The sequence below is a fragment of the Elephantulus edwardii genome, unplaced genomic scaffold, assembly GCF_000299155.1.
Source record: "Elephantulus edwardii isolate Elephantulus edwardi_28Jun2011 unplaced genomic scaffold, EleEdw1.0 scaffold00020, whole genome shotgun sequence".
NCBI lineage: Eukaryota > Metazoa > Chordata > Mammalia > Macroscelidea > Macroscelididae > Elephantulus > Elephantulus edwardii.
The window spans coordinates 18636078-18648558 of record NW_006399770.1 but is presented as its reverse complement, the minus strand read 5'-3'; the positions used below and the strand labels follow the sequence as shown (position 1 = coordinate 18648558).

The 12481-nt window shown below is 34.4% G+C and overlaps 1 protein-coding gene across 4 annotated transcripts in view; it reads left to right on the top strand.

The window, feature by feature from the left end:
* Positions 1 to 12481, top strand: part of COL11A1 (collagen, type XI, alpha 1) — a 380126-nt gene that overhangs the window by 114600 nt on the left and 253045 nt on the right. The window lies entirely within an intron of this gene.

The window sequence follows — 12481 nt, the reverse complement described above, 5'->3', positions numbered from 1 at the left end:
TTCTGTGCTGTCCCTCCGCTCTCCCAAGCGTGATATCCCTCTCCAAGGACTGAACCCTCCTTGCAACGTGTTCAAAATATGTCAGATGAAGCTACAGAATCCTTGCCTTCAAGGAACAGCCTGATTGAACCCTATTTAGGATGAACCTGTTGTCCCTCTTAGCAGTCTATGGTATATTCAATATTCTTCTCCAACAATATAGCTCAAAGTCATCAATTCTCCTTCTGTCATCCTTCGTTATTGTCCAGCTCTTTGACACATAGCAAGTGATTGCAAAGACCATGGCCTGTATCAAGTGCACTTCAGTCTCCAGAGTGACATCATTGCTCTTCAGTACTTTGGAGAGGTCCCTAACAGCTGACTTTCTCATAACAATACATCTTTAATTTCCCGGATGCTGGTACCAAGAGTGTTGATTGTGGAGCCAAGCAAACTAAAGCTGTTATCAATCTCAAGCTCTTCACCGTCAATCGTGATGCTGCCAATTGACCCAATGATGAGAATCTTTGTTTTCTTGATACTGAGCCTTAAACCATATTGAAGGCTGCAGTCCTTGACCTTCTGCAGCAAGCACTTCAGGTCCTCCTCAGTTTCAGCAAGCAGAGTTGTGTCATCTGCATAACACTGATTGTTGATGAATCTTCCACCAATCCTGATGCCATATTTCTCCTCATAGAGCCCAGCCTCCTGGACAATCTGTTCTGCATATAGATTGAAAAGGTATGGAGATAGGACATATCCCTGGCATACACCCTTCCCAATTTTTAACCATGCAATTACAGTTACTTTATATGCACATGTCAACGTGACAGTAAATAAAAAAGAAAGGGAAGAATTGCTATTTTGAATTGTGGTATTGGTAAAGAATACTGAATACAACATGAGCTTCCAAACGAACAAATAAATCTCTCTTGGAAGAAGTGTAATTAGAATGAAGGTAGAGGAAAGGACTGTGAGATTTCCTCTCATATACTTTGAACATGTTATAAAAAACGTGGAATACCTGGATATCATGCTTGGAAATGTAGAGAATGTTCAAAAAATAAGACCTTCAACAAAATGAATTGGCTCAGTGTCTGTAACAGTGGGCTTAATTGATCACAGCAGAAATTGTGATGCTAATTCAGAAATAAATAGGTCTGTCTTAGAGAGGGTGAAATCAAGTCTCTTCTTGGAGGCTAAGACCTTGAAGCTCCTTCTCACTTACTTTGAGCACATGGCCAGGAGAGATCAGTCCTTGGAGAAGTACATTGTGCTCAGAAGGGTGGATGGACAACACAGGAGAGGGAGACCCTGGAGAAGAATTGATATAGTAACTGGAGTGAGGGGGTTCGGTGTTTTGGAATTAGTGAGACTGGCTCAGGAGAGAAAAAGTTTCAGAATTGCTGTACATAGGGTCGCTATATATTGCAGGTGACCCAATGGCCCATAACGACAATAACATACTATGACAGGTTTGGAAGCAAGAGAGGCATCCATTTCCTAAACAACATGCCTCTGGAAACTCTATGAACTTTGATAATGATAATTGTAGAGGGGTTTCAGGACTTTTGTTAATAGGGTTGCTTTGAGTTGTGTTTGATTCTAAAGCAATCAAAACAGGAACAATAGAGAAATGACAGTGTTGCATTGTTTTACATAGAGTCACTATGAACTGGAACCAGCTCTATCAGACCTAAAAACAAGAAGAACCACAGAATTCATTAAAAGAAATATTTCATTGTTATATAGTAAAGAAGCACAAAAGAAGAAGAGAAAAATTTTTTAAAGATTATCATACCTGGATCAGTCGCAATTTGAATAGAGTTCAAACCTACCAAGTGACATCATGAAATAAAATATAAAAACAATTATTCATTGTCAATTTCTGTTTTTCTTTTGTATTAGTTTACATACAAAAGTTGTATACATTACATTTCATTTATAGACATTGTTTTTTACTTATGTATACTTTGTGTTTTATGCATGCCTCTATTCATACTATGTTTCACATTATCATTCCATACATTGTATTTAATAAAATTAATCACCATTGATCTATGCACATCATTACTCCACCTTTTCAGGTCTTCATTGGATCTTTCCTAATTCTTTCACTTCCTAGCTCTTCCCACCAAACTCTACAATCTCAAGATTTCTCCCCACCCTCCATAAATCATCCTGCTACCTACCTCTCTTTCCCTCTTTGGACTAGGTACACATCTTAATAGTAATAGTTCTGTTTTTATGATCATCGTCATCTTATGCAATATTTGTCCTTAGGGATTGATTTATTTCACTCAACATAATAGGAATAGAAAGGAATTTCCTCAAAACACTGAAAAGTTATATAAAAAACAAGTGCTAACATCATTCTCAATAGAGAAAGACTAATGACATTCCCTTGCATACAATGGCCAAACAAGGATGCCCACTTTTACTACTTTTAATTAATATTGTACTGGAAGTACTTGCTAGAGCAACAAAAACTAGAGAACAAAAAGGGAAGGAAAGAAGAGACAAGTTGGCAAAGAATTGATAAAATTTTCATTATATGCAGACAGTATGATGGTATATACAGAAAACCCCAAGGACTAGGAAAAAAAGAAAGAAAGAAAAACCAAAAAAGCCCACCAAAAAATACACAGAACAACCAAACTGTTTAGACCTAGAAAACCTATTTATTAAGTTGGCAGGATACAAGATCAATATACAGAAATCAATGGGATTCCTCTAGGGTTACAAAAGAGACACAGAAAAAGAAAAAGAAATATTATTTACAATAGCCAACTACATATTGAGATATGTGGTAGTAAACTTATCTAGAGACACAAAAGACCTTTATAAAGAAAACTACAAATGCTGCCAGAAACTACAAGAAACATAAATAAATGGGGAAATGTTTCCTGTTCATGTATATGAAGACTTAATATAGTGAAAATGACAATCCTACCAAAAGCAATCTACCTGTTCAACACAATCCCAATATAGTTGCCAAATTAATTTTTCAAAGACATAGAAAAGGCAGTTGTCAAGTTCACTTGAGAAGGAAAGAGACCTCATATAAGCAAAGGACTTCATTGCCAATTTGACAGAACCAACTCATACCTGACTGTCAAGCGAGTTTTCTAAGGCTGAAAATGGCATAGAAGTAGATAGTCTGTCCTCTTCGCACAGAGCCACTAGTGGATTCTTCAGAGAGAACTGACTTTTGTGTTAGCAGTGCAACTCCTTATAGACTATACTTTCAGAGTTTCTACAGAAGAAAAAACTTGGTTATCTGTTTTTTTACTAGGTCAGTTCTATGCCGTAGACCATTTAGTTTTGTGAGCTGGAATTGATTTAATGACAACTGAAAATAAAAACATGAATAATACATACATATAAATGTTTCTATGAATTGTTTATATCCTGATATATAATTTTTCTAGAGTTAAAAAAATTCAGTAGAATCAGGTAATTAAAAAATGTTGATATGTAGAAATAAGTTCCAAAAATCTGGAGTTAAACTCTTTACGAAATGATGAAAATAGTATATTATTTCTTTTTACTATTTCAAAGAGAATGCTTACTTTAAAAATAAGTTAATAATTTATGCTAAGGCAAAGATAAAGAAATATAAAAGTTAAATTCTGCTATTAACTTTATTAAGTGACAAAGAGCAGAGGTAATTCTTATAGACAAAGGTCATATTTTGACCTTTATAATACATTGGCTAAAGAAATGTGCACTTTGAGTCAAAGTACTAAAATGGCAATTAAAATATTAGACGGTAGTACCTGATGTTTCTTTACATGTAAATAATACTTCCAACTTGAATTTTAAAATAAAGTCTCCAAGTGTTTGCCAAGTTGTATGGAAAATATATAAAACATTTTGTCAATTTAAAAATGTTATCTCAATTTCTGTTATTTTGAATAATATGTATTTGTAAAAAGTATCAGATAAACTTATTTTGAAAGAGGATCAAAATATGTATAGAATACTGTCAATATTACGTATTTAAATAAATTTAAGTTCTTTTTATGCAAAATGAAGAGTGTTTTTTAATTTGGGAATCATCTTTTAGTAGTTTGCCATATATATTTTTAAAATTATTTTATGTGAATTTTGTTAAAAATGAAAGTCTCATATGTCATTTTCATTACATTAATATGAACAGATAAAATGAAATAATGACTGTAAAACACTATTCTGAATTACAGAGCATTTTGATGTGTATGTTGCTGTTATTCTTATGTCCTGTTTAGTTAACTCTGACCCGTAGCAACACTATAGACAATAGCTTTGAAACTTGCCCTATGCTGAGTCTCTGACACCCCTGATCAAATTGCCATAGTAATTGTGCCAATCCATCTCAACCAGGGTCTTCCTCTTCTGCCCCTTCCAAGCATGATGTCTTTATTAAAGGAATTCTGTCTCCTGGAGACATATGAGACAGATTTTAAAATCCTTGCCTCAAGGAACAATCTGTTTTTACCCTTTCCAGAACAGACCTATTTTTTTCTCTTAGTAGTCCATGGTATATTCAATACCTTCTCCAGCACCACAACTCAGTGGCATTGATTCTTCTTCTATCATACGTAGTCATTGTCCAGCTCTGACACAGCAAATGATATCAATCTGGGGAGTAAGGTGTGTCTGATACAAACCATGGTCTTCACAATTACTTGCTATGCATCGAAGAGCTGATCAATGACTAAGGATGATAGAAGATGAATTGATGCCTTTAAGTTGTGGTGCTGGAGAGTGCCGGAGGAGAGTATTAAACATACCATGGACTACCAAGAGAACAAATGGGTATCTTCAGGAGAAGGTGAAACCAAGCTGTACCCAGGAGACAAACATTTTGAAGCTCCATCTCACATACTTGGGACATGTGGCCAGAAGGGACAAGTCTTTGGAGAAGGACATAATGCTTTGAAGGTTGGAGGGACAGCACAGAAGAGGAAGACCCAGGATAAGATGAATTGACCCCGTGACTGGAGAAATTAGGTCTGGCTAAGACAATGAGATTGATTCATTATAGGACCGGATTCAGAGGTATTGTACATAGGGTCGCTATGAGTAACAGGCAACTCGATGGCATACAAAAGCAACATCCTGGGGTCTTCGTTGGCCTACTAGTTAAGGAGTTGCATTGCCAACACAATGACAAGCAGTTAATCAGCTATTTCACAGGACAACATATCTTTCTTTGTGATTTACAACCTCTGAATATCTAACTACTGGAGAGTTTGATAAGAGTTCCTTCCTATTCAAAGGCAGTGAGTTTGAATTTATATTTATTTAGAATACTATATGCATGAACACATATATACATTTGTATATGTGATATGCATATCTACATATTTCTGTGTTCTCTGAGAAAACAGACGTGCATTGTAAAGGTGCATTACTTTTTTGTTTAAAAAGAAAAGTTCGCCATTACTTATGTAGATGTACTTGGTGCTTGCATAGTGGAAATATTTTTGCAATTCATGTGACGTTCAGAAAACCTAATCTGTATGGACAGTTTCTATATTAATTTTTTAATTCAGTTTGCATTTCTCCTCTAGACTCAGTGTACTTTTAGACAACTACTATACTATAGAGCCAATTGACAGAGATTTTATAAAAAGTTAATTACAACAAGTCTACTTTAATTCTGACTTTGTAGATTTGAAAAATAGGAGAATGCCTTTTTATGCCTTTTGTGCTACAAATGCCAACTTCATGTGATTTTACCTTTTTAACCAGGTGTGACTATTTTTATGACACTTTTGAATCTAAATATTTACAGTTCACTCAACCTGTCAGAATACTTTAGTTTATCAACAAACTCTCTCTCAACTTATGTCACAAAATTAACATAAAGCACTTTAAAATGTCTTCTGGGAATACAGTACTTTGGATTTTTATTTTTACTGAAATTTTCAGTTACTCACGAGTATTATATTTTATGACTGAATATTAAACACCTGAAAGAAGAATTTATGGAGGAAACTTGGCAGGGTTTCATCTAAAGGAGCCAACTTCCTTAAGTAGAACAGCAAGTGTTGAGTGAACTGCTCATTATTTGTCTCAAATTATACTTAAAGAAATTACGTATGATAGGAAACTTTTTTTAAAATATTTCAGCTGCAGCTTCTCTTACCTCATTATATTTCTATGACATTTACAATAGAATTATGTTTTCAGTACTAAACAAGGCCTTAGAAATTATCTCTCAGTGTATTCACTTTGTAAATGCTAAATTCGATGAAGGGTTTTGCATTCTGTTAATGTAATTAATGACAAACTGGGAAAAAAATTCAGTCATGGCTGTTAACTGAGCACTTTTTCAAATAGTAGCTTCTGTTTAATAATTTCTATTTTAAAACATCAGATGGAGAGTTGTGCATTCTAAATTTTCTTTCATATTTATGATTATTCAGTTTGGATAATTAAGGTGTAGCAACCTAGTCTTATAAATGGATTATTTGTTATTTGAGTGGCATCAACGTAAAATTTTAAGAACTACTTAAAACCATTAAGCAGAAGATATAAAATATAGATTTTTAAGTTACTGAAAAAATATCTTAGTAATATATCAGAAATAGATTGATATCATGAGTTATATATAAGTATATACATAGTGAAATACTAAAACAAAATATATTTTATTTAATGTAAAAATACTATAAATAATATGGCAATGATAAGCCCTGAAATGCTTTTGATATGTGTTTGATTATGCTTTATTTTATGCTTAAATGGAAGAATAAATGCTTCCTTTTTGTCCAAGTTTTGTTCCTATATTGCTATGTGATCTGTACTTTAAAAAATACTTTTTGAATTAGTGAATAAAATAGCAAAATAACTTGAAGAGTACAGCAAAATCTGAGAGATCAGTGGAGAAATTTTAATTTAACAAAATTTATCACAATGAATATAAATTGCAGTATTTAATATTTTGTTATTGAATGTGCATTTCTTATATTTTACTTTTAATATTTATTCTGGTAATAATTATAATTATAGATGACACCTTTCAGCATTTGGTTCAGGGGTTGTTGTGTACCATGGAGTCAGAAACAACCCATAGCTGACCCTCCAGCAGGTATTCAGAGGCAATAAATTGCACAGAAAATATTGGCCATTTTTCAGGAATCTGTGATCTTTCTAGAAAGAAAAATCACTTTCAAGTTGGATCTTCATAAGCTGAACAATGAATTAATAGAAGCAGAGTGATACTTCAGAACAGCTCTAAGATCAAGGCTCTAAAGAACTAGGAATCTTAATCGATCCTCTTTGAGGACCTAAAGAAGTGGAAAATAAATGACAAATCTAATGTTAAAAGAAATAATTAACATAAACTTCTCAAATTTAATTAAACACATTGATTTATACATTTAAACTAAGAGATCACGGTTTGTAGTTGGTTTATCAGTTGTTTGGTTTTTTTTGTGGTTTTTTTTTTTTCTGGAGGCCCAGAAGTATTCTGTAAACTTTTGTTATGAGTCACTTGTGATATGGTATTACTCAATATTTGTACCCAGTCGGCAGTTTGTGTTTTGGTTTTTTGTTTGTTTGTTTGTTTGTTTTCTACAAAATTGGCAAAAGAAATGATACTATTCATAGAGGGAGACATTCAAATGGCCAACTGACACATGAAAAAAATGCTCAAAATCACTGGTAATAAGAGAGATCAAAATCAAATCCACAATGATTTATTATCTTAACCCAGTATCAGGGGCATAGTTTAGTGGGACAGCAAGCAATAAATCTTGGAGAGGATGTAGAGAGATAAAAACTTACATAATTGTTGGTGGGATTGTGAAATGGTACAACCACTTGGAAAGACAGTTTGACATTTCATCGAAATATTGAACATAGAAATTCTGTATGACCCGGCTATTCCACTATTAGGAATGTACACCAAGGAAATTAGAACTGAAACACAAATGGAGATTTGCACACTGGTGTTCATAGCCACATTATCCACCATCACAAGAACATGGAAACAGCCCAAATGTCTAACCACAACTGAATAGTATGAGAAATTGTGGTACAGTCCCACAGTGCAATACTGTGTAGCACTTCGGAGTAACTTTTTTTTTTTAAACTACGTAACTTGAGAGAGACTGCTAGGAGAACAAACACGTTCATCTTGGAGAGTGTGAGACCAGTCTGCTCCTTGGAGGCAATGATTCTGAAGCTTCATCTGACATACTTTGGACATTTTGCAAAGAGGGACCAGTTCTTGGAAAGGGATGTCATACTTGAGAGAGTAGAGGGACAGTGCAAGAAAAGAAGACCCTCAATGAGATGGATTGAGTCAGTGACTGTAGTAATGGGAGTATTGTCAGAGACAATAAGTTTGGCACAGGATAGAGCAGGGTTTAGGGATGTTGTACATAGGGTTGCTACGAGTCACAGACAACTTGATGGTACACAACAACAGCAACAAACAACAACAACATATTGATGATATCATTTGAAAATATTCACATTCTACTGCTTTACCTTTTTTGAACTGATAGGCGAAGAAAAGATTGACACTGTCAATGACTTCATCTTACTTGGATCTATAATCAATACACTTGTTAGTAATAAGATCAAGGAATGTATTACACTTTGAAAGTGTAGTCAGGGACCTTTCCAAATTATTGAGGAGCAATGATAACAGTTTGAGGACTAAGAGACACTAGATTCAGGTTATGGTGTATTCAATCACTGACTTGACATTAGAAGGCTGGACAGGACTAAGGATTACAGAAGAATAGTTGATGCCCTTGAATTGTTGTATTGGAGAAAAATGCTGAGTATCTCAAGGACTTCCAAAAACACAAGTTGATAAGTCTTGGAGAAGGTGCATCCAGTGTGCTCCTGGGAAGCAAAGGTAATGAAGCTTTGTCTGACATACTTTGGGCATGTTGCTAGGAGAGCTTATTCCTTAGAGAGGAACATCATGCTTGGGAAGGTGGAATGATGATGAAGAAGAACACAATCACTGCAGTAATGGCTTTGAGGATGTCAGAGATTGTGAGAATGGCGAAGGATTGGACAGAGTTTGGATAGGTTGTTCATAGGATCGCTTATTAGTCTAACTCAACCTGATCACATGTAAGATAATAACAACAACTGAGACCAAGTCTCTTTGCCTCTATATTGCCCACTGGTTGCACTTCTTCTAAGATATGTTTGTTTGTTGTTTTGGCATCCCATAGTATATTGTTTGCCAACAATTCAAGGCATCAGTTCTTCTTCTGTTATCCTTATTTTACTTTTTTCTAGTAAAATTTTTATTTTGTACTAGTTTATTTTCAAAGTTCATACATATTGTTGTTTCACATAAGATCTTTCCCATTTCCTTTATCTACCCCTCCTTCCACCCATCAAATTGTATGACTCTATGATTAACTACCCCTCACCCAACCACCTCCACTCATTCTCACCTCTCTACTCCCATCTTCCTCCCCTTAGATGCTCAGACACATTCTACAATAATAGTCTTATACAGTATTTGTCCTTATGGTACTGACTTAGTTCATTTAGCATAATGCTATTCAGTCCCTCAAGTTAGGTAGTCATTTACAAAATCCATGCTCCTGGGTGCTACATAGTGTTCCATCATGTGAATACACCATGATTTCTCAAAACATTTGATGGTGGTTGGACATTTGGGCTGTTTCCATGTTCTTGCAATGATGAATAACACTGCTATGAACATTGGTGCACAAGTCTCCATTTGTGCCTCAGTTCTCATTTTCTCAGGGTATGTTCCAAGCAGTGGAGTAGCAGGATCATAGGAAATGTCTATGTTAAGCTCTGAGGAAACACCAAACTGCCTTTCTGAGTGTTTGTACCATTTTACAATTCCAACAGTATATAAGATTTCTTATCTTACTACATCCTTTCTAACATTTATTACTTGCTATCTTATTAAACTTTGCCACTGCTATTGAAGTGAGAGGATATCTCATTGTGGTTTTGATTTGGTCCTCTCTTACTGCCAGTGACTTTCATTGTTTCTTCATGTGTCTGTTGGCCATCCAAATGTCTTCAATGTGAAAATTTTTTCCATGTCTTTTGCCCATTTTCTAATTGTGTTATCAGTCTTCTTCTTGTGGAGGCCCTGTAGGATTCTGTAAACTTTCTTGGTTTCCACATGGATGGTTTTGGAAGCTTTACTCTCCTGTGGTTAATTTCTAGTTTTATGGCATTGTGATTTGAGGAGATCAGTTTGTATTATTTCAATGGTTTTGAATTTGCCGAGGCTTACTTTCTGTCCGAATATGTGATAGATTCTGGAGAATGTATCATGTGCACTTGAGAAGAAAGTGAATTGAGTTTTAATTGAGTACAATACCCAGAATACATCCACAAGGTCAAGTTGGCTGATTGGATAGTTAATTTAGCTCTTCTGCATCTTTGTTAAGTTTCTTTTGAGTTGACCTATCCTTTTGTGATAGTGGCATGTTGAAGTCTTCTACCATTATTGTGGTACTGTCTATTTCTTTAGTTCTGTTAACTTTTGTGTTTTGCATTTTGCAGGTCTATCATTTTGTGCATAAGTTGACCAAGGTTATGTCTTTTTGATCTATTGTGCCTTTAATCAGTATGTAATGCTTTTCCTTATTTTTTATGGTGGTTTAATTCTGAAGTCTAGTTCATCTGAGATTAGGATTGCTGCTCCTCCTTTTTTTTAATTGCAATTTGCCATGTGTTCCCCCCACCCCCCCAGCCTTTGATTTTGAGTCTGTCTTTCTCTCTACTTTCCAGATGTGTCTCTTGTAGGCAACATATTGATGAGCTTGGTTTGTTTGTTTGTTTGTTTTAAATCCATTTTGTTACTCTTTTTCTCTTGTTTGGCATATTCACACTAAAGTGTGATTATTGTCAGGCCAGGTTTTGCTTTTGCTATTTTCCCTTGTTTCTTTTTCTGTTGTTTCTGCTTACTATTGTCTGTCCACTGTTTTTTTTGTTGTTGTTTTTTTTATTTATTATTCAATGGAAATTTACAGAGACTTTGGATTTCCGTTAATTCATTCATTGTTGAACTTTTTTTTCTCTGAACCCTCTGGCTGAGTACACTACCCTCTTGGAAAAGTAAAAGAAAAATTATTTCATTGTTTTACGATCCCTCCCCCCAAGTTCACACCACTAATCACAAAGGTGATTGTCTAGCTGTAAGATGCATACAAAACAATTGAAAATGCCTTGGGTCAGTTACTTAAGGTGTTAAACTGATATTTTTTGCTCTTAAGCACTTTGGAGAGGTCTTAGAGAGCAAATTTTTTCAATGCAACATGTATTTTTTGATTCTTCACTTCTGACCATGTGGAATTAACTGTGGGTCCAAGTAAAGTCGGAGTTGTTGACAACTCCTACTTAATTAATAATTGATTGTGAGTCCAAGTAGAATTGGAGTTGTTGACAACTCCTATCTTTTCTCTTTCTAGTGGTAAAGGATTTTTTTTTGGTCAGTTTTATTGTTGTTGTTGTCTTATATTTACGGTCATATTTTCATATCGGCCCTGAGCATGATAGGGACAATGGAGTAGACATGCGACTCAGATTCAGGTACCCTATTGTAGAGGAATCAGAATCTCAAAGGTAAAGGAATATCAATTCAGAAATTACTCAGGCCTAGGAATGAATCTGATATACTAAAGTATGACTCTATTTATATCAAACCAATTACATGTTGTGCATATATTTCCTATGTGAAAACAATCATATTGCCTTAAAAGTGAAATAGTAGATTTTTTCAGGTGTTAAAGCTCTTAAAATAATTCTATTATGTCTTTGTATTACATAAATATATCTGAAATAAATCTTTGAATTAAAATTATGAATATATCTATGTAAATTCATTTTCATGATGCTCCACTTTATCTTGAGGAATAGACCAAATGGATTCTTTGTTGGTTTTTTTTCTGGTTTTCTGTGTATAGTTTATTATTGTGAGTAGTAATTTTCATACTTTTAATCCTGTTTCTTCTAATAGGATTAGAATATAACAAATAAGTGAAGCTATTTTCCCTAGTAATTCTAACATGAAATTATCTAAGAATAGTAATAGAAAATAAGATTAATATGCCTCTCTATTTATTAATATTGGAATGCCTTCATATCGTTTTTAAACCTTTTATTGAGTTTTGGGTAAATGTTTATAAGATGAATTATCTTTCCATTCAGTAATTTACATAAATGGTAGTTTAAGACATTGATTATAGTCCCTCAGTTTAACAGCCAAATCTGTCTATTACATTATATCTACCCAGTGAATAAGGATAATAGGAGAATTATTGGTATTTTTAATTGGATATAAGCTGTAATATTAGGGAAAGTTATTGAATATTCCATGGACTGCCAAAAGAACAAACAGATATGTCTCAAAGAGTATTCAGCCAGGGTGCTCCTTGGAGACAAAGAAAACAAAACTTCAGCCCTCTATGAGGTGGATTGATTCAGTGACTGGGATAATTGGGATGGGAGTGTCAGAGACAGTGCGATTGGCACAGGACAGAGCGGA